The sequence below is a fragment of the Diceros bicornis genome, chromosome 2 (assembly GCF_020826845.1).
Source record: "Diceros bicornis minor isolate mBicDic1 chromosome 2, mDicBic1.mat.cur, whole genome shotgun sequence".
Lineage (NCBI taxonomy): Eukaryota > Metazoa > Chordata > Mammalia > Perissodactyla > Rhinocerotidae > Diceros > Diceros bicornis.
In genome coordinates, this window is record NC_080741.1 from 5,054,831 (window position 1) to 5,076,190 (window position 21,360).

The following is a 21,360-nucleotide window of genomic DNA, read 5'->3' on the forward strand; positions in this document are numbered from 1 at the left end:
GCATGCGATGGACTTAACTTTTTCAAGGAATGTGTGTTCTTGCCAGACTCTATTCTATCCCCATTCACTGAAGAGGTGTCTGCCTTCACCAGCTCAGCAACTTCCCAGCTCCAAGTACTCCCTTTACTAGACTAGTTCTTCCACCTTTGGGTGGAGACTTGGGGTGGGAGAGGGAGGGTAAGGAGGAGAGAAGGGAGGTGCAGGAGAGCATGAGAGGGCAAGTACAATGCACTGAGCGCTCACTATGTGCCAGGCATCTTTCTAAGAGTTCTGCATGAATTAACCCACCCAAGGCAGGCACCACACCATTCTCATACTACAAATGAGGAAACAAAATGATTACAAAACTCTCCTGGGTAGAGCCAAAACCTACATGTTTCTATCCCAGAGCAAAGTCACTTCAAAGAAACACAAAAGATTTTGTGTTTAGTCTTGGTAGGTGCTTTGAAAAACTTTGAGTCTAAACACAGAGTTTGTATCTACTCTTGTTAGAATCCATTGGCTTCTTTAACTCTCTGTGAATTTGTTTTCAAATGACAAAAATCCAACTCGAACTTTCTCAAGCCAAAGGCATTCTATTGAGGCTCTTGTAACTAGGAGTGTTCTCCCTTCAGGCATGGCTGCATCCAGCACCTCTAGTGATGCGATCAGAGCTGTGTGTGTGTTTCTGTCTTCACCTCTTGGCTCTGCTTTCCTCTGTGTGACGGCTTTGTTCTACAGGCAGTTTCTCCCACACTGCTGGGGAAATTGCCTCCAGCAGCTCCAGGCTCACACAATCCCTACAACTAGAAATCCTAGAGTAAAATAGACACCTTCTCTCTCCCAGTGTCCATATATCATGACACAGGGCAGGCAAGTGCCCTGAAGGATTAAGAGCTCTGATTGGTCACATAGGTGGATGGGAAGGTGGATGGGAAAGGTCACGGGGGAACTTAGTCCTTCCAGGACCACATAGAGTATGGGAAGCATAGTGCCCCAAAGGAAAAGGAGCATGCTATTGCTTGACAAAGGGGAAAGAACAGCAATCAGGTGGAATCAGCAGATGTCCATGAGGTCCTGAAACGCGCTGCCCTCTCCCTCTGCTGACCCTGAACTCCCTCTCCCTCATGCTATTCAGAAACTACCATCGCACACCTCAGCAGCCTTGCGTCAGGCTACCCAGAGCTCCCAAGACTACATTTCTGCTCTGCTCCTTTCCTCTTCTAGGGCCTCCTTCTGATTTAGAGGCACATGTCAATCATTTACATTTTAATGTGATTTTTTCACTAATGCACTGTCTCAATAATATTTGGATTTAAAGCCTAAGTGAGCAATTAAAGCCTTTATTCCCAGCTTAAATTAATTTTAACATAGGCAAACAGGGAGGGGGGCCCTCCTCTGCAATGCATGCAAGTCCAACAGATGCCCATTTATCCCTGTGCAAGCCACCATCGCGCAGATCCACCGATGTCAAAGCCATGCACTGAGCACACACTGGACCGTCCAGGTAGAAAATAGAATCTGAGTGCAGCCTGTACAAAGAGGATTCCTTCCACAAACAGTCATAGGGTTTCTTTTAGGCCTGAGATACATGGGAATTTACCAGGACTCGGAATGATCTTACCTTCTCTCGTTACCCAAACCAAATAGTTCGCCCAAACACATTTCACCTGATGTGCCGTATCTGAGCAGCCCTCTGAAATATTCTGGCACAATTCTCTCTTGCTTTATACTTCCTCTTTCTGTGGTAGCAAAAACACTTCACCACCCCTCACCTTAGTCATTTTTGACCACTTAACGCTTCTTCTTTTATCTGCAAAGTAAATCTTTTGGACGAGGCTGCCTACAGCAATAAAGGAGGGGAGAATTATATTGGCAGGATGATGGAGCAGCATCCCAGATGCCACCAACAGCAGGAGTAAATGGAACACGACATTTCTTCCCCAGCACTGGGTGGAGGAGGCTATTATGAAATCGACTAAGAGCTCACGCCTAGAGCAGCAGCCCTGAGACCACCACTGCTGGGCCGACCTTTGGGGTTTAAATACATTCTGCCCACAGGTGGCCCAAGGTTTTCTCCAGATTGTTTCTTGTCAACAAATGAGCTCACCCCTCACTCCCCACTTTTCACCTCAAAGCGTTGCAAGCTCTACCTCTATCCTGCAAGCAAAACAAAAGTGTCTTTCTAGTCCAGGGAAATGAATTATATGTTCCTTTCTTTCTTCCACATTCTTCTGATTGGATTGGCATCGATTCATAGCAAACTTACTCCCCAAGGAAAAGGCTTTGCTAATACAGGAACGCTAAACAATACACACATTACCAGAGTTTATTTTCTTCATTCTCTTGGTGACATTGGCCCCTATGGGCCCATAATCAATAGGAGCTTGCTATTTCCTTGTTCTAAAACACTTGCCATAAAATATTGCCTTCCCTGCCTGTCTTCCTTAGGGCACCGTTTCCCTGTCAACCAATACTGTTGTAGCTGGCTGTGTTTCCAGCCTGTCCAGGCATGTCCAGGTACCTCTGGAACACTGTGGACAAATAAGAGGAGCCCATTGGTAGGTCCATTTGCACGAGGGTCCAAGAAGCTAGTGGGAGGAAGCCTTACAAGAAGAAGAGTTGGTGTGTGTGCACAGCTGTGAGTGGAGGAACAATTTTGAGCACAATTGAGTGTGCAGGACTCACGCTGCCCTCTGCATCGGCCTTCCTGCTGCCCCCCTTTAGCTTTCCCCTGTACGCCCTCTCCCTCAAGTCTCTGGCTAGAGTTGGGAAGGTTGAAATGAAAAAAGGAAGGACAGGTGGGTCAATAAAACCTCTGGAAGGCTCTGAGAGCAGAAAGCCATATTCCTTTGTGGCCCCTGTTACAGGGTGTAACACAGAAGGAAAACGATGTATTTTCTCACTTCACAGGGGCCAACCTGGGAGCCCAACATTGCCATCCAGAACAGCAGAGAGCCAGAGCCACCAGCACCGCCCAGTGCTCTCTGTGGGGAGAAGGCTGGGAGGACACCGCAGAACACATGCAAAGCCGTGGAGACAGGTTACGATCATGCCTCATCGAGGCTGCATGATCCTGCGCTGTTTCGGAATAATTTGGTGGGGAGAAGGGGATGGGAAAGATGTGTAGCTAGAGTTCCTGTAATTCTGTGATTAGAGATAGAGTTGATTTAAGAAATAACTTTATTACTATTTCTGTGACTCTGTTTTCCTCCAGGTTTAGTATGGGGAAATATGAGGTTTACAGCTATGATAAAAATGCATTCATTCAACTATCTGTGCTACCCCCTCCAACAAATATAATTTTGACTCTAAGTTACTCATTTTCTGGTTCCTAAATGAGCTGACATTTGGGATCAGTTCAGTTTTTCGTTGGTCCTGTAATGTACACCATTCTCAAGTGGCCCCTAGAGTGTGGAAAGTCGAGGTAGGTCCAGAGATTACAATATTGGTTTCAAATAACAAATACACTTCCAGTGGGAAAAAGAGAATGGACCAAATCTTCAGCCAAGCTTCTACTGGGTGTCCCTTTTTTAAGACTGCAATTTTGATGCCTGCAATTATTTGCATTTTTGTTACTAATTGCTCCCACCATTGGTGCAACCAGCCACTTTTGGGTACAATTACCCTCTTGAGGGAGCAATTATATATTAAAACAGTTCTGCACGTGCAACTAATTGTGACAAAACAAAAGGAGGCTGGGGAGGACAATTTGGCTCATCAAGTCATAACTCCAACTCCAAACATGTGCCAGCTACAAGAGACAGAACAGCAGGACAAGAGACTAACACCTACTCTGGGTGCAATGGGCTGGAGCATTCCTTCCACTGTTTACTCATGTATTTTTAGAGGACTAGATTGTGGACTTATTTAATTAGAAAAGAACAACTCATCTCGACTACTCACTGGCCTTTTGCTAAAGCGAGTTCTGGATACCAAATCCAGCCAAAGAGCCCTCTAATTAAGCACCCAGACTCTCAGATAATGCCAGATTCTAATGAAATTCTGTTTTTGTACAAAGAACACTGACACATCTATCCCACTGAATTATAACACACACACAGCTCTCCCTCCCCTTGTCTCTACTAGACCTGCCAACAGAACTGCTTCAGCCTTAGGACTGGGAACGATGGTTTAATGAGCTGACACACGAGGTCTGATTACCAGGGGCACTGGCCCCGATCGGCAAAATGTATCAAGCATCCTGCACAGAGCATCTTAGGGTTTCCAGGCAGCCTATAGAACAGACAACTGTCATATTATATCTCGTTGCCTGATTCAAACTCTAGATTAGACATGAAAAGTGGGAGTATATCTAAGTCCACCATCAGCCTGTGTCCCTACTTCCATCAAATTCACACCTGTGCACTCACATGCACACACCTACCCTAGCCGTACACTTAGCTATGTTCTTATGGGAGGCAGTTAAGCACACGGGCTCTGGAGCCAGACTGCCTCAACTTCCTCTTCTGTAAAGCAAGGACAGTAACAGGCCCGCCTCACAGAGTTGTGACGGTGACTACAAGAGCTAATACATAAAAACACTCAGAACAGTGCCAGCACTCCATGCATGTCAGCCAGTTTTATCATTACCTATGATATTCTCTTGCAATTATTTCTAGATCTGTCTTCTCTCTGAATTGTTAAGAAAAATTACCCAAACCTTAACCCACAGCCTTTCAAGTGATACTCAAGCATTATCTAACATGCAAACCTAAGGGGAAAGTAACTTTGTTTGATTTATTACTTTCTATTGATTACAGGCCAGATTCTAGAAAGCTGGATTTTATTTGTAGAAGATTGATAAATTACAAATGATTTTTATCCAGTAAAGAGGCAAACTATTTCTCTCCAATCAAAAAATAAACCCAATGGCTAAGGTTTTTAGGTTCCTATAGGACATTAACCAGTTTCGTACTGAACTTTGCAGTCTTATTCTAGTATTTTCATTTCTCCATTGACTAAATTTAGCAAGTTTTTCCCATCCTCTTTTGAACCAGTTTTGCCATTTTGTTGATTCCCCTCATTAATGAATAAATAAATCTTTAACATACACTCCCTATATATTTTTCTAAGATCACGTTTTCACATTTTTAAAAAAGTATCCTTTGCCAGAAGCCAGGAGCTCCTTGCAGACAGTCATCTTTGTGTCCCAGCTCCGTGTTTCTCAGACTTTAACGTGCATCAGAATCAACTGAGGACTCAGTAGTTCTGGGGAGGAGCCTGAAATTTGGAATTTCCAGCAGATACTGCCAGCCTTCATCCTGAGACAACACCTGGACTTGGACACACAGGTGCTTAGAAAATGTTGGTGCAAACATCCACCTGTGGGAGCAAATGACATGTCTTACTCCTTATGCCACCTCCTCCAACACCTATTCTTTATTTCACAGCTTATGCGCAGTGACTCAGAGGACCTAATTTGGGTGGGGACACAATTAGTAAACCTTGTTTATCACAATGACCAGCTAAACACCAGGTTAATTCGAGGTGACGGTAAAAAGGTAGGTGGGAGAGGGTTCATTCTTAACAAGAAAACACAGCTGGTTAAGATGTTAAAACTAAGCCGCCTACGATGGTCATGGTGCTCCTAGCCCCACAGATGCTCCCACCACAGGACTTGCAGCAAAGGTAACACCAGCAGCGTTGCCCGACTTCCTTCCTCAAAGGCCAAGGGGACCCCTCTTAAGCAATCTCGGGCTTCAGAGAAGTGAGTCACGGCTGGTCTCACGAGAACCATGGGACTTATCACTTAGGGAGGGGTGTAGTGTCTGCTCTTGCTGTCTTGGGGCATCCCACCCCCACGTGCCTTCATGTGTATATAATTAATGGACAGTAAACTCTCCACTATTAGAAAAACAAAATAATCATGTGCCTCTTCTATGAATTTAGGAAGAACTATGAATGCGTATGCAGTGGTTCTCCACCCTGGGGGCACGTTAGAATTAGGAGCTTGAGTGAATACATGCCTATGCCCAGGTCTCATCTCCAGAGTCCGCTGTAATTAGCCTGGAGGGGACCTGAACAACAGTAGCTTTAATATTGCACTATGTCTTTAGGGGAAACAACAGCCATGTTAGCTGCGCTGTCATTGAGGGAACTGGGAGGATGTTGATTATAGACTCCTTCAATCATCGCAGCAACACATTAAATCTAAGTGTCTCTAGACGTCTTGGGAGCATTGCAAATTTTCAAAGGAAATAGTTTTAATTCTCTGTACTTTATCATGTGAATGTGTTAAAACTGCCTTTGAGAGGAAAGTACTAGATGCTACAAAAGGTCTGATGTAGGTGATACGTGAAGCCTGGCCATGAGGTGTGACTTCCCCAAGCACCCGGAAATAAGAAGAAGAATGTTTCATCTGAGGCTGAAACTAACAAAGTCTGCACACAATGAATATAATTAAGCAACCAAGAAATTGTGAATATGTGATTATGAAGTTTTCTTTGGTATTTTTGTAAAATACTTCTATTATTGAAATAATAAAATACTTCTAAAAATAAAAGAAATTACTTTGAAAAAAGTTGTATGAGATAAGAACATAAAGTCTCTCATTTCTACATCCTCTTTCACTCCCCATCGCTGCTTCTCATCCTTTTCCAGGAATCATGCCGCCGCTTGGCAAGGAATGAAAGAGAGTTCAACCTGAAGGCTGATTTGCATCAGCACCTCTGTTAGTGAGGAGGATGCCTTTGGACTAACCCTTATCCAGAAGGTTTCTTCCAGAGGCCAAAACAAGAAGGTGCAGTTGAGGTGAGGGACATTTTGAGAAGTGAGATCTAACACTGTGGATAGTCATTAAATACCAACAAAAATAATGTCAAATACCTGCACCTCTTTGGAAAGGCTGGGGGAAGAGAGAGGAAAAGAAACAGAAGAAAAGTAAAAATACGGAAGACAGATGTAAACAGGCAATGACAAATTAACGGTGGCTGCCCTGTGCCAGGTGCCTCATATCTCCGTTCTGTGGAAGAGCTGCCCTGGTGACCTAGCGGTTAAGGTCGGGCCATCTCACTGCCTCAGCCCAGGTTCCTTTCCTGGTCAGGGACCCATACCACCTGTCTACTGGTTATCATACTGCGGACTGCATGTTGCTGTGATGCTGACAGCTATACCACCGGGATTTCAAATACCAGTAGGGTCCCCCATAGTGGACAGGTTTCAGCAGTACTTGCAGACTAAGACAGACTAGGAAGAAGGGACCTGGCCACCCACTTCCAAAAAATTGGCCATGAAAACCCTACAAATAGCAGCAGAGCATTGTCTGATATAGCACCAGAAGGTGAAAGGTGAGAGGATAGCGCAAAAAGACCGGGCAGGGTTTCACTCTGCCGTCCACTGCGTCTCTGGGAGTCAGAATCAACTCCACAGCACTACACTCCACAGCATTAAAGACAACAAATTTTATGCGATTCTCAAAAGAGCCCAATGAGATGGGGGTCATTATCTAAATCTCTCAGATAAGGCCTGTTTTCTGTAGGGACAGCTGAATCAGAATCTTTCCCTACTTGGCCAATTTTAAATCATTTCCAATTTTGATGTCAGGGAGGGGAGGGCGCACCAGCTGCCTGAGGCTGGTTGCTGCTAGGGGGATGGAGAGGACCTTGAGTACCTCGAGGAGGGTAGAGCCCCAAGAAGGAAGGAGACGGGGACCCTGAATGAGCCCAGGGAAAACCGATGGACCAGGAGCACCCACACTGGATTGTGAGTGACCAAGAAACAAATTTTTATTCATTCATTCACTTATTCATTCATTCATTCCACAACCACTTACATAGGTTTACTATGTGTCGGACACTGTTCTAAGGGCTTTAGGAATACTAACTCATTTAATACACAAAACAACATATGAGGCATGTGCTAATGTTACCTTCCTTTTACAGATGAGGAAACTGACGCACCAAGAAGCTAAATAACTTCAACGGCACAGCTACTGTGTTAAGCCACTGGTTAGTTTTACTTGGTACTGCATGAGGTTATGCTAATACAGTGTGTCACTATGCAGATATTTTCTATCCAGATTTAAAGGAATAATTTTGCCAAGAAGTTTACAAAGCCCAGAATGGTGACTTCACAGACACTGAAAGTGAGGTTCAAAAGACACCTCACATTCAAGTGTGGCTTAGTTCAAAGCATTTATGACAAGAATGAGTTTGGATGGTGTGCGGGGAATAATACATTGACTACTAATGATCTTTTCAAAAGTATACAATTTTATCTACAAAATCTCTTGTTAAATCCACTGTCTTTTAAACGAAATGAATAAGTTCATCCCTCAGATCCTGGTGCTGTGTGTTCTCACCTGTTAAATGAGGGGTAGTGACTGGTGAGCTTGGAAGGAACTTCCAGCTTCAACATGAAGGGTCGATGTTAAATTTCCCGTGTTGAGGTCATCTCAACACGGGGAATTTAACTTAAACTAGTAGTAATTGATTTTCATAAACAGTTCACACACTCAAGGCTGAATCCAAGCCCCTGGTCCCAGTCTTAGCTCTGAGCTGGAGCAGAAGGCATGAAAAGTCTGTGTAAGAACGTGCACATGTACAGACTACGGCTAACATAAAAGGATTGTCACCACACTTTAATCTGGCTATCGTTTCTTAAAGATCACAGTTTATGATTGTGTGATAGATGAAATGGTAAGTGAGCCATTTTCCTTGGATGCAGGGAAACACCATGGTTGTGTCCCGGAGAGTTTTCCAAGAGAAAACAGATCAGATCAACCGAGACAGTTTGACCTCCTCTCCCTTCCGTTATTTCTGCTCCCTTCTGTTCCCCGTCCCTTCCCTTCCTCCTCATTAGAGCCCCTGGCTCTCTCATTTCACAGTCCCGTCATTTGACATTGAAGTCACCTCTCCTTTCAACAGGACCTGCTGCTCTATGTCTCCCTTGCCCGACTCTGCAAAGATAAAATCTCATTTCTCCTTGAAAACTGAGACTCACACAGAGTGTACTCAGGAGCTGGCTTAATTGGCAAAGAAAAAAGAAAATTATTGAAATGAGCCAGATTACTGACCCCAGCTCAGACCCAGCATTCAATCTGGCAAACTATTATCCTTTTCAAACTCACAACTAAACCAAAATCACTACTTTTGGAAGGTTTTGTGAAACCTAATCAAGCACTGCAGTGGGGTATGTGAATGGTGATATTTACAATGAGAATCAGTGGAAATAACCTGCACCATCACTGGCTTGAGCCTGAACCGATGTGGAACAGCCTCAGGTGTAACTGGAATCTAACCCAACCAGAATGTGTGAAGGTTCTGCTCCATCTAGGGCCAAAGCAGCAACTGCCATTAATTTTATCAAGTAGACTTAGCAGTCTCTACAAATAAACAGACTTGAGAATTTGATTTTACCCTTCAGATAAGTGGGTTCTTATTTATGCCACAAGCTAACGTCAGATACCAAATCGTCTAATCTCTCTCTCTCTCCTCCTCTTTCCCTTGATCCTTCCCCCTTCCTCGTTACCTCTCTCCCTCCCAGGTCCTCTCCCTCATGCCTCTTCTCTCTTCTTTACCTTTGATTAGGGCAGGGGGGTGGCAAGGATGTGCTCCAAGACTCAGCTTTCTTACAATGTTTCCTTAAGGGATCCAATTCCTTCTAATGAATTCAACTCCTTATTTCTGTCTATGACTTCCACTTTCTGTCTCTAGTTCTATCCTTTCACCTAAATTCCAGGTCTACAGGACTCATTCACACGGACGTTGCAGCTTGTCTCCAAAAAAGCTGCATCAATTCTTTCCCCCATTGCAAAGTGGAGCCTATTCTTTCCCTTGAATCTGGGGGCCTGTGACTGCTTTGATTCACAGAATATAGTGGATGCGACACTGTGAGACTTCTAAGGCTAGATTTTAAGAAGCTTGTAGCTTCCACCGGGGTCTCTTGGAACACTAGTTCTAGTAGAAGCCAGCCCTGGGGGAAGCCAGCCACCATGAAAGAATCCAACTACCCCGAGACCACCACGCTGTAAGGAAGCCCACGCTAGCGATGGGGACAAGCTGTATGGAGAGAGTGATGCCCCACCAGTCCCCAAATGGCCCAGACATCGTAGCCCAAGCACCACACGCATGAATGAAGAAGCCATAAAATAACTGCAGCCTCAGCTGCATTCTGCCTGCAACCCTATGAGGAATCCCACGAGAACTAGCCCGATGAGCTCATCAAGACCACAGAACGGTGACAGAGACTAGTAAAGGGTTGCTTTAAGCCTCACAGTTTCAGGGTGGTTTGTTATGCAGTAATAAGTAGCTGGAAGAGATGCCTAACTTCCATTCCAACACTGACTCTTTCATTCATTTAACAATTGTTTTATCGAACACTTACATACATGCAGCAACTTGCAAGGTGCTAGGAGTGAGCAATGAACAAGACAGACCCAATTCTTGCTTCCACGGGGTTGACAGTCTTTTGGAAAGAAAGATATTGAACAAAAGTTGATCAACCATTTCAAACTTCTAACACCTCCTCCTCACCAGCTCGTACAACTGAAACAAAGTTTAATAAAACCTGACTTAACCTCCACTCTATTTTCTACTCTACGTCTGTCATTTTAAAATGGGAATAATCGTCATCTTTTAGGATTGCATACCAAAGTATTTACAGATAAAAGCATATAATGTCTGGAACTTGCTTCAAAATAATTGAGACGAGAGCTGGGGTGTAGAGGAAACGAGACTGACCATGAGTTGATGATTGTTGCAACCAGGTGAGAGGCACATGGCAAGTCATTACACTCTTCTCTCAAAATTTTATATATTTGATATCTTCCATAATAAAACATTTAAAACAAAACAAAAGTACTGGTCATGCCCCACTAAATTGATTTCACAATCCACTAATAGGCCAAGAACCACAGTTGGTAAAATACCATCTAGAAAATCTAGGAGTTGGGAATTTTGAAACTAGATGGCAGGGAAACATGTCAACGTCTAACTTTAATCTAATACACACACGCACCACAGCCCCAACCCAACCCCAAACAAGGTTGGTTCTTCTTGTGGGAGGTGGGATGCTCACTGAGTTTTGTCTCCCCTCGGGGGGCAGCTGCGTCTCAGATGTCCCTCTTTGCTAGCAGTTATCTCCACCCACTGAGATTCAAGTCAGTTTCTCACGAACGGAGACTCCTGGACATCAGGGGCTTTGTGCCTGAGGTCCACAGCAGTCCCATCTGTGAGCAACCCAGCCACACTGGAAGCAAATCAGGGGACGGTGTCTGTGACCACAGCCCTGAAGAGACTGAGAGGGCCTGGACGGGGCAGGAAAACCTGCTCATTCCTCCTCCACAGCCAGCCGGTCACTTCTGGTTCCTCAGGTGCAGGCTGGTGCGTCCCCGGTATTCTCCCAGGAACTCTGTGGTCATTCTATCCTCTTCTTCCTTTCCCATGAGTTTATTAAAGTGAGAGTTCAGGTGGCCCTTTGGTTTGAGGCTGAGAATAGGTTGTTCAGTCTCTCTTGGCCACAAGGTGCTCTGAACTAGCTTTGACTCTGCTTCTCCAGAACTCTCCATCCCACTTGGCCAGGTGGAGGCTGCAGCCACGCTTTGTGTCTGAGAGCACGTGTGGACCATTTCCCTGTTCCCTTTGGTATGCAGCTGCGAACTCTACATAGAAACCTCACTTTGGTGAAAAATCTTTCCACAGCTGAGGCAATTTTGCCACAAAAAACAGAGGCTTCTAGGGTTTGAGTCCACAATGCTGACCTTGTAGACCCACACTTCTCCCCACTGGAGGCCTGTCATCTTTGTAACTCAAGGTTCCCTTCTCCCATCCTGCCCACAATTTCTGTCATTTTTGATAACGCATAATCCCTACCAGTGGTTTCCAAACCCTATCACTCGAACCACCACAGGAGCCCAGCGCTATTAGTATCTTCATGGATGAAAAGCTAATACGCTAGGGTAGAGAAAATGCACTGAAAAGATGATAGAGACAGCCAAGGCAGTTCTGTACGGTGTCTGTTTCAAGTACAAAAGGAGGGTGACCATTACGTCCAACCTAGACAAGACAGTGAGCTTTACCAGAAATATTGCCAGTGTGCTCGTCAGTTGGTCCTGCCGGGATGCTGTATAAAGTTTATATTTGATGTCAAGCTGCCAGCCCTTGGGATATGATCTCCATCATGGAGGTTACTGCCTTTACAAAATAAGACGAGTCCCTGGTTGAGGAAGGGGGGTGGTGCCTACCGCCTGTAACAAAGAGTGGTCCCATGTCCTATCTAGATCAGACGGCCGTCGAGCTTGTCCCGAGGCTGACTCTAGCACCCCAGCTCTCCTGGACGCCAGTCTGGGCGGTGACAGACCTGCCTCAGGAGGGCCCTGGCTGTGTGGCTCCTGACCATGTACTGCAGGGCCTGTTGTCCTGTTAGGTCTGCTGAGTGGGGACTGGCACGTGACCCCAGCATCATCGTTCCTAGAAACCATCAGCAAAAACATCCAAGCCCAAGTCCTCCAGACCCTAACCAGGTTCACAGAAAAGGAGGCCCCTAAATACACTATCGAATTATTCTAGGGTTATTTAAACAAGATTGCAGAATGGTACTTCTGGCTTATAAATGTATAGACTACCTCCCAGAAGAAATTACAAACTGTCCCCATTCCCATAAAGTGGACTATAAAAAGATTGCTGACGTCCTTCGTAATAACTTACATACAAAGATGAGAGAGCCCAGTGGTAACTTTCTTCACCACGTTGAGAAATACAGCAGGCCACCATGGCGGGACCACAGGCACCCTCTTATTTTGTTTACTACGACCCCTGCATATGCCCTATCCTGCCACTGAGCCATCTCCCCCAACTCCCCTGGAGACGTCCCCTCACAGAGCATCAGTCCCTCCAGCTGGCTAAGAGAAGAACTGACCCATTCAAATTTATGTATGCACACTAACACACTAACTGAGGACTAAGACTGCACATCAGTCAAAAAAAAAAAAAAAGAATCACACATGTTCTGGAAGCTGCTTCTACAAACTGACATGGCTGCTACTGTTGCTTCTAAACTGGACACTAGTCCAACCTTGCTGGGGTCAGGTCCTGGAGCTCTGGCGGCTCTATACCCCAGAGGTGGAGGAGGTCTGGTGTAGGACTAGGTCATAGTGCAGTCCCTTGGCTTCAGGAAACCCAGCTGTCTGAGTCTCCATCACTATGGTAGACACTTGCCAAGTGGCATTGCTGGACGGCCCTATGGAGCGGGATAAGCAGTTCTCTGAGCAGATGGGTATAGGGACTCTCTGCACTGTGTGTACCACTCACAGCACCCATCCCCTGACATCTACCTCTGGCTGCCTTTCTTTTCTGGAACAGATTCACATTTCCAAAACTGTGCCCTTGGGGGCTCAAATTAAAACAACAACAACAAAAAGAAACACCTGCATCCAGGCTGCAACGAAGGAGTGGACCTTCTCAATCCAGAGCAGTGTCCAGAGGCCCTGTGCAAGCTGGATCTGTCAGTGCACCAGCCCTGGGTCAGACAGTCCCCCAGAGACTGGCTCCACAATTCAGAAGGCTTCCACCACTTCCCTAGGATTCTGAGGGGCTGCTCTGCCGGGAGGCTGCTCTGAGTCTCCTACTTTGCACGGTAAGTTCATCGGGGGCGCTCTTGATGAAGGTGCCCTTGAAAATCAGTTTAGGGGGATATTTAACTCAGTGGGTTCTGGAACCTCAGGGCCAAGGTCCAGGACACCTTCCCCCTGTTTTTCTGGGTTGGCCACACCGAGCGGCTAAAACCAAAGGAGTAAGGCTGGGAAAGCCTTTTCTCCTGCTTTGACAAGAAATTAAGGCATCTTTATGTACCCTGAAAATATCGCGGCTCCTAGGTGCCATGCCCACTGAGCCTAACGGATGTCAACTCTGTTAAGAGGTGCCCATCAGTGCCTGTAGATGGTTGGGTAGATTAAAGGCAAGAACGTGATATTCAGGAGGTGGAGGTTTGCAGAAAACCCTTCACTGAGTTTCCTCCCATCTGTCCACACTGCCCTGAGCTTCCTGCTCTCAGCCGTGACGATTTCTGAAGCTCTAATTTACTCTGAGGGGCGGGAGAGTGTATGTGAAGAGAAGCGTCATTTTCCCCACACAAGTCACACAACACTGTAGTAAGAGAGGACTGCAGTTTCCAATTTTAGAGGAAAATTTATTTAAGCACACTAAAGAAATATCAAGAATGAATTTTGTCCTTTACTGCAGACACCACTGCAGATGTCCCTGCATTAGTCATGAGAGAGACCATTTTGAAAAATGTTTACAAAGCTACCTTCAGAATCTTGGGCTTCAGTATCATGATATTGTTCAGCTGTTGATTAATTGAGTCTCCAGTCTTACCATCCACTGAGTCACAAACAGAAAGACAGACGATTGGCAACGGCTCCTACAGTATTTCACATTCATCATTTTCAGCAAGAGACAATTTATTACCATTTTCTTTGTCAGTGTGGTTCTAATTCACTTTTCCCTGCTTGATTCTACAGGTCTATAGATGGCTAGAATCTAAGATCGAATCCTGAAAATTTCCTATTCTTTTCAAAAGATGTTTTGAGTTCACTTTAACCTAACACAGAGATTCCAACAGCACATTTAGCAGCAGACTGTGTGTGTCCTCAAAGGAGGATGGAGTGTTGCAAAACTAGATTGAGAACTGCTCTTAATATTGTCAGGACTAAGTGGACTGAATTATTATTGTTGGGGAGGAAAAATAATTTTCCCTCTACCCTTCTAGGCTCTTGGCTGAGACCCCCTCCTCCATAAAAAAAAAGATTAGCAGGAGAAAAACAAATTTATTTATGTACCTGTGGGAGCACCACAAAGGTATGAGACCCAAAGACAGCCAGGCAATTGAGGCTTATATGTCGTTGATAAATAAATGAAAAACAGTAGGATATATTGGAGTATATGAGGAAGCCATTTGGGTTAAAACTAATTCGGCCTGAACTTGTTTTTCCACAAAAGGCCTGACGTGGCCTGTGGAGCATGCATTGTACATCTGCTTTAGGCTTTTACCATGTCCCAAAGAAAAGAATGATGCCCTTCCAGATAGGAATGTAACTTCCCCCCACATCGGCATTTCTTTAAGGATAAGCATCTCTTCCTGGAAACTAAGGATTAATTACTGACCTGCTGTGCTCACCTTGTGACCACTGACCTGCTGACCACTGGCCTGCTGTGCCAGCTAAGCACCTCGTGACAGTAGTAAGAGATACTCCTGTCATATGTGATGTGTGCTCTTTGTTCTAAGCCAGTATAGAACCGCTCTGTGCACCCCACTTCTTTGGTGCCCTTCCTTCCTTGGGGAAGGAAAGCCCCAGTCTATAGTCCTCAAACTTGGTTCATAATAAACTCACCCTAATTTTGATTTATAGATTGACTATAGATAATTTGTGTTGAGACCACCTTGAGCTAAGGAATAGGGTGAGGCCTGGGACTTCCTCCGGGAGGAGGGCAACTCACAGGGAGGTGAGAAGAGCAGATGTTTTGTAAGCAGACGTTTGTCCTCCAGGCAGGTAAGTCTCTCAAATGAAAAGTGATCTCTGATAATAGCTCTCTTCCTGGTGCAGGTCCCCTTTCTACTTTCTTTTAGGCGGTGAAGGGGAAGGTAAAAAAGCCTTTCCTGAGTCTTCTGGGTCTTGATTGCCTTCAGCTCAAAATAGTCCACATGCCAAAGTGGCACATTCTGGGTGGGCATGTTCTGAACCCCCTCATTACCTGAAAGCAGCAGAAGGCAGACTACAATCTGGGGCCAGATCCAGCCCACCACTGGTTCTTGTACGGCCTAGGAGATAAGAATGGTTTTCACATTTTCAAATCATTGAAAAAAACAAAGAATATTTGGTGACTTGTGAAAACTATGTGAAATTCAAATTCTAGTGTTCACGAATAAAGTTTAATTGGAACACAACCATGCCAGTTCATTCACAGGTTGCGTATGGTGGCTATCACGATAAAGAGCAGAGTTGAATATTTTCAACAGAGACCATATGTCCTACAAAGCCTAAAATTTTTACTATCTGGCTCTTTTCAGAAAATGTTTGTTGATTCCTGTTTTAGACTATAAGACTTCCTACACAGGAGCAGATTATCACAGTACAGGAGCTCTCGTCCATGAATACTATTACTAGTTACCTCTGTTGACCTCTCACCATGTGCGGGGCCCGTGTGCGGTGTTTTCATCCATTATCTCATTTAATTCTCACAACAACCCAGTGAGGTAGAAAATGTCATGATTTTCATTTTATAGATGAGAAATATGAAGCCCAGGGAGATTAACTAACTAATCTTAAGTCACTCTTAGCAAATCCCTAACTGGGATTCAAACCCTAGACCATCTAACACCAAAGCTCGTACCTTAACTATGATGTCATCGGCAATCCCTGAGCCTTTCTTGGCGTTATGGGTGTTTGCCACTAGTACTCCAACTCTGAGAAAAGATTTGCATAACACTCACTAACTACTGTGCAAAGGAAGCCTTCCTTTGATTTGTCCTAACTGGCACATTTTAACTTCGTAAGGGAGCCATGAGTCTGGTAAACCTGCTCTTGGTGAGTCTGTGTTTATCCAGCTTTAGCCTCTCCTATTGTATGTATTTGAGCTCTATCTGCCTCTAAGCCTTTTTTGGGAAGGAGAGTGTCTCTGATCTCTGCATATGGAAGTCTCCTGTACTCTTCTTCAAGCCTGCTATGGTTTTGTTTTTCTTTCTCTAAATGCAACGACCAGAAGAGCATATGATATTCCCAGGTTCAATAACTGTTTATTTTCATTTCCCATGTCTTCCTTAATAATTCTTAGCATTTCATCGTTGTTTTGTTTCATCTTCTTGGGGCCACAGAAGCAAAATAGGGCAATGTTTTCAGCTTACAGTGACTTCCCAGTCACATTCCTGGAACATAACTTTGCCCAGAGCTAAGGATCCTATTATATTGCTCACATTAGTTTTCTCTGAATAGTTTCAGTATCATTTTCCTGCATAATTCAAATTTTTTAGTTCTCATTCTAAAGGGGAAGGACCAGCACAAGTTGTGTGTGTGTGTGTGTGTGTGTGTGTGTCTGCACTGGGCTCTGTGTGCATGTGTGTGTGTGTGTGTGTGTGTGTGTGTGTGTGTGTGTGTGTCTGCCCTGGGCTGCGTAGTGAGGTGGAAGGTCTACATTCCTTTACAGGAGCTGGAGCTCCCAAACATCTCCCCAAGAACAGCAGATACCATCTAATCTCTGAATTGGAAGTAAGCAGACTGTTCTCATGACTCCTGACTCTAGACACGTCTTTCAACAATCAGGCCTTCACTTCACAGAGGTGGGAGTATCTGTCACCCGAGCAATTTGGATAAAGCAGATCTTTTTTAAAGGCTCCCATTTCTTCCAAAGAATAGAAACAGTATTTTGATTTAGATATTTTTACTCCTACCTTCTTAAATATATTTTCCAAAACATATATTTCCGCCAGGTTTATAGGTAAATTATCACGTAAGCATTCTTTCAAACGCCTCGGTGTGGTTGCCCGTTGGCAGTAGGGCTTGACCCTGACCTGCCTCCTGACGGTGCATTCCAGGCTCTCCGTGTAATCAGTTCCACAGGCTGTGTGATGAGATAATGTCATTTGTCAAGCTGGATGAGGAAGATTGTACAATCCTGCCCAACAATTTATCTTGAGAAGGAAGATTCTTTCTGGACATTCATGTGACTTTTTCAAAGTTTGCTTACATGTTTTTCCTTACTTCTCTGTGATAGTCATGCTTATTCTATCTAATCAGCTTGCTCCTTATGTGATAACTTCTCTTAGTCCCTTTTTGGAAAACCTAATGAAAATTTCATCCATCCTCACCGCTCAACACATTTCCTATCCTATGTTTGTTTACTTCATTTTGCTGTATTTTGTTTTTTTAGAAACAGAATACATAGAATTGAAGTTGGGAAAACTCTTTTGTGATAAGCATCTCCAAGTGTGTGTTATGCTTGTCACACGTGCTCGGCACCCATCCTCATTCAAGGTGAGCGTCACCACTGTCCTGAGTTCTCCCAGCTTCCCAACACCTTAAGGCATCTAATAAAGAAGAGTGGTCCCCTCCTGCCCCCATGTAATAGATATGAATTGTGAAAAACTAATACTTACTTAGGACTTTGCCTTAGAATTTACTTTTATAACTATTGTAATAAATGAATATAATAAATTCATGTGGGAAGATAAACAAAATACAAACAGAACATATTTTATTTCCTTATTGAGAACCCTATAGAGTAGAATCTTGTTTTACCCAGAGCAAAGATTCTAAAATCAATGTGTAATAACAAAAATCACATATAGTCCAATATGCTCTGGAAAATAAATTGTGTATCCCATAAAGTACACAGTATACATAGCTTTGCATCTAAAACTTTTTGCAATGTCTGCAGGAATGTACAGAATATAATGAAGAATACATATGCCAGACATATTTACAGTATTTTAGTTCTATGAGAAGGAGATAGTTGAATTGAACTCACAAAATGCACATATACTGTGACTCCACTATATCTCATGTCTTCTGAATAATAATAATGAGGATGATGATGATGATCATGATGATGATGATGATGATGATGTTAAAAATGTGCACATGGCCATTGGTAGACATTGTAGTTACTGAGATCATCACAGCCCTGCTCAGATCTCCTGCCACATAGGGTCAACTTTAACCAAGGACAAAATGGTGCCAGCTAAGTTCAAAGGTATAATTTACGCATTTTTCAAATGTCTCAAGATAATAGCAAACCCAAACTTTGGCACCTCTAGTCCCTTTATTTTCTTGCTTTCCGTATAATTTTCTTAGATTGGCCAACCCTCTCAGTTATCTCCACGTCTCATCAATGGTTTGAGACAGGACTGAGCACAGACCTGAAGAAGCCACTTTCTTTGGCATTCCAAAGAAATGTAGCCTCTCCTTCCCAGCATGTGCTTCCATTGGCAGGGCTACACTCTTGGGCTGGTTCTCTTTTGCTGCCTTTGGCTTAACTCTACCAGTTCAGCTACCCGTGTGCTTTGTGAGTGGAGATTCCTCATCCCATCCCACCCACAAGAGATTAACCAATATGGGAATTATTAACTCATATTCTTTCCTCTTTCTTAGGTAAGATAGAAAGAGGAAAATTATAATTATACATTTATGTTCATAATTCACACATAAAAGTCACCTGGATTGGATTATCTAGTAGACACAACTAAAATCTGGACTTGCTGAGGATCATCTTACACATATCTCAGGTGGCCAGAATGCCATAAAAAAGGGCTTGCCTTACCTGGCTTTGTAGAACTGATACTATTTTATCAATAAAATGGCACATATTGACAACCAGTTTATTCAAACTTGGCAAAGACTGTGTCACAGAGCCAGCCAACAACCTTAGGGGAGGCTCCAAAGCATTTCTTGACAAAGTTGAGGGACAGCAAATCAGGTGACTGCAAGACCAGATTCAACCTACGGCCCATGAGCCGACTGGGAGCCCAAACTGAAAAGAGGCTGCCATTCCCAGGCTCAAAACAAGTCCTACAGGAGACAGGCCAAAATTCAGCGAAAGCCTGGTGAAAATAAGAACAACCAACCATGTTTGAACCTTGAGTCAGGGTGAAGAGCTGTAAATCTGGCCAAGCTGGAAAGACAAATTAATGATTTTAGCCATGCCAAAAATAATTGAGTAATGTGAGTCTCTAATCTTGTAATTACCTGTACTGAATAAAATTCGCTGGAATTGGATAAATAATAGTATGTGGTCTTGAGCTCTCTATGCATGCAGAATGTGCAGCAAGATGTCTGTGAGAGGTAAGGAAATGAAAGGTTCTGAATCCCAGGGTTGTATCTTTTAGAGAAGATCTTTCTGTCCTTTTTAAGAATCACAGAATATTAGCTGTCACCCAGAGACACAACTCTGGATGGGGAGATTTTAACATATTGGGAACTCAAGTAACTAGAGACAGTCTTACACTAGGGTAGCCCTTGAAATAAAGGATTTCTACAATCAATGTTGGTATATCCTTGTTTTGTTAAAATACAGTATACATTTGAACACTTGTCAGTTTTAAAAAATTCTCAACCACAAAATACCACAACAAAAAAGATAGAAAGAAAAGGGTAAAAACACAACCCTGTGTTTTTTCATGTAGTCATTCTGGTTTCTACAAACAACTGGATAAGAAACAAATTGAAAATTGTCAAACCTTCTTACACACTTCCAAAATTTCTATTTCTTGTTAAAAGTGTCTGTTTTTATATCATCATTAACTGATTCCCTAGATCAGCCTCCTTGTTGATAGTGCTATGGTACAGACAGGAAAATGTGGTCATAAATATGAACACTTGTACCTAAAAACCTAGTCTGAAACATCATATTCTTATACATTATGTTCATCAAAGTATAGTATCAAATGGCATAATTTGCCCAATTTTGGAAAGAAGACTGTTTTTGTCAAATTGCAGCAACCCTTTTTTTTTCCTAGTTGAAATCTTATTTTTAAAACATTTAATACTTAACATATTTCACACAATCTGCTGATTGTTCAGTAGGGCATTCTGAGGGCAAACTCAATATCCAGACTTTAGTGTTGTATAACATAATCGAAGTTAGTTATTTTCTTTTTCTTTTTTTTTTTTTTTTTTGTGAGGAACATTAGCCCTGAGCTAACATCCATGCCAATCCTCCTCTTTTTGCTGAGGAAAACTGGCCCTAGGCTAACATCTGTACCTATCTTCCTCCAGTTTATATGGGACACCACAGCACGGCCTGACAAGCGGTGCATCAGTGCACGCCTAGGATTCAAACCCCCGGCCGCCAGCAGTGGATTGTGCACACTTAGCCGCTACGCCACGGGGCCGGCCCGTTATTTTCTTTAAAAAATAACTTGAATCAAAAAATTAACTTACTACTTTAACATCAGAAATGGACTCAGAGATATAGGTTCTCTGGTTTTTGTTTAGCAAAATCATTTCCAATATTAATATTGCGCACCCCTCTATCAATGACTTACCCGGATAATGTCTTAATGAAATGCACTGTAGAGATCCTGTCCTGGTGATGGCAGACAAGTTTATATCAGATGAATCTTCCTGTAGATAATAATGGGAAACCTTAGAAAAAATATTAAAACTACTATCATAAAGCACCAGAGAGCAACCAAACTCTGGCAGACACTGAAGAGAATAAGGAAGGATGAGATCCGTTAAGGAAGGATGAGATCCGTGTTTATACAGTTTTGCCTCTGAAAGCATACCCCAGTCCAAACTATGCAGAGTGGCTAGATTTCAAATGGAAAACTGCAATTTTTTTGGCTTGAAATGTCAAAGAATGGAGTTCAAAGCTGTTAAAACATCCAGAAATTAAGGGAGGAAATCTCAGAAAGGAGGGAGACACAGAGAGGGAGCCCTAAAATCTG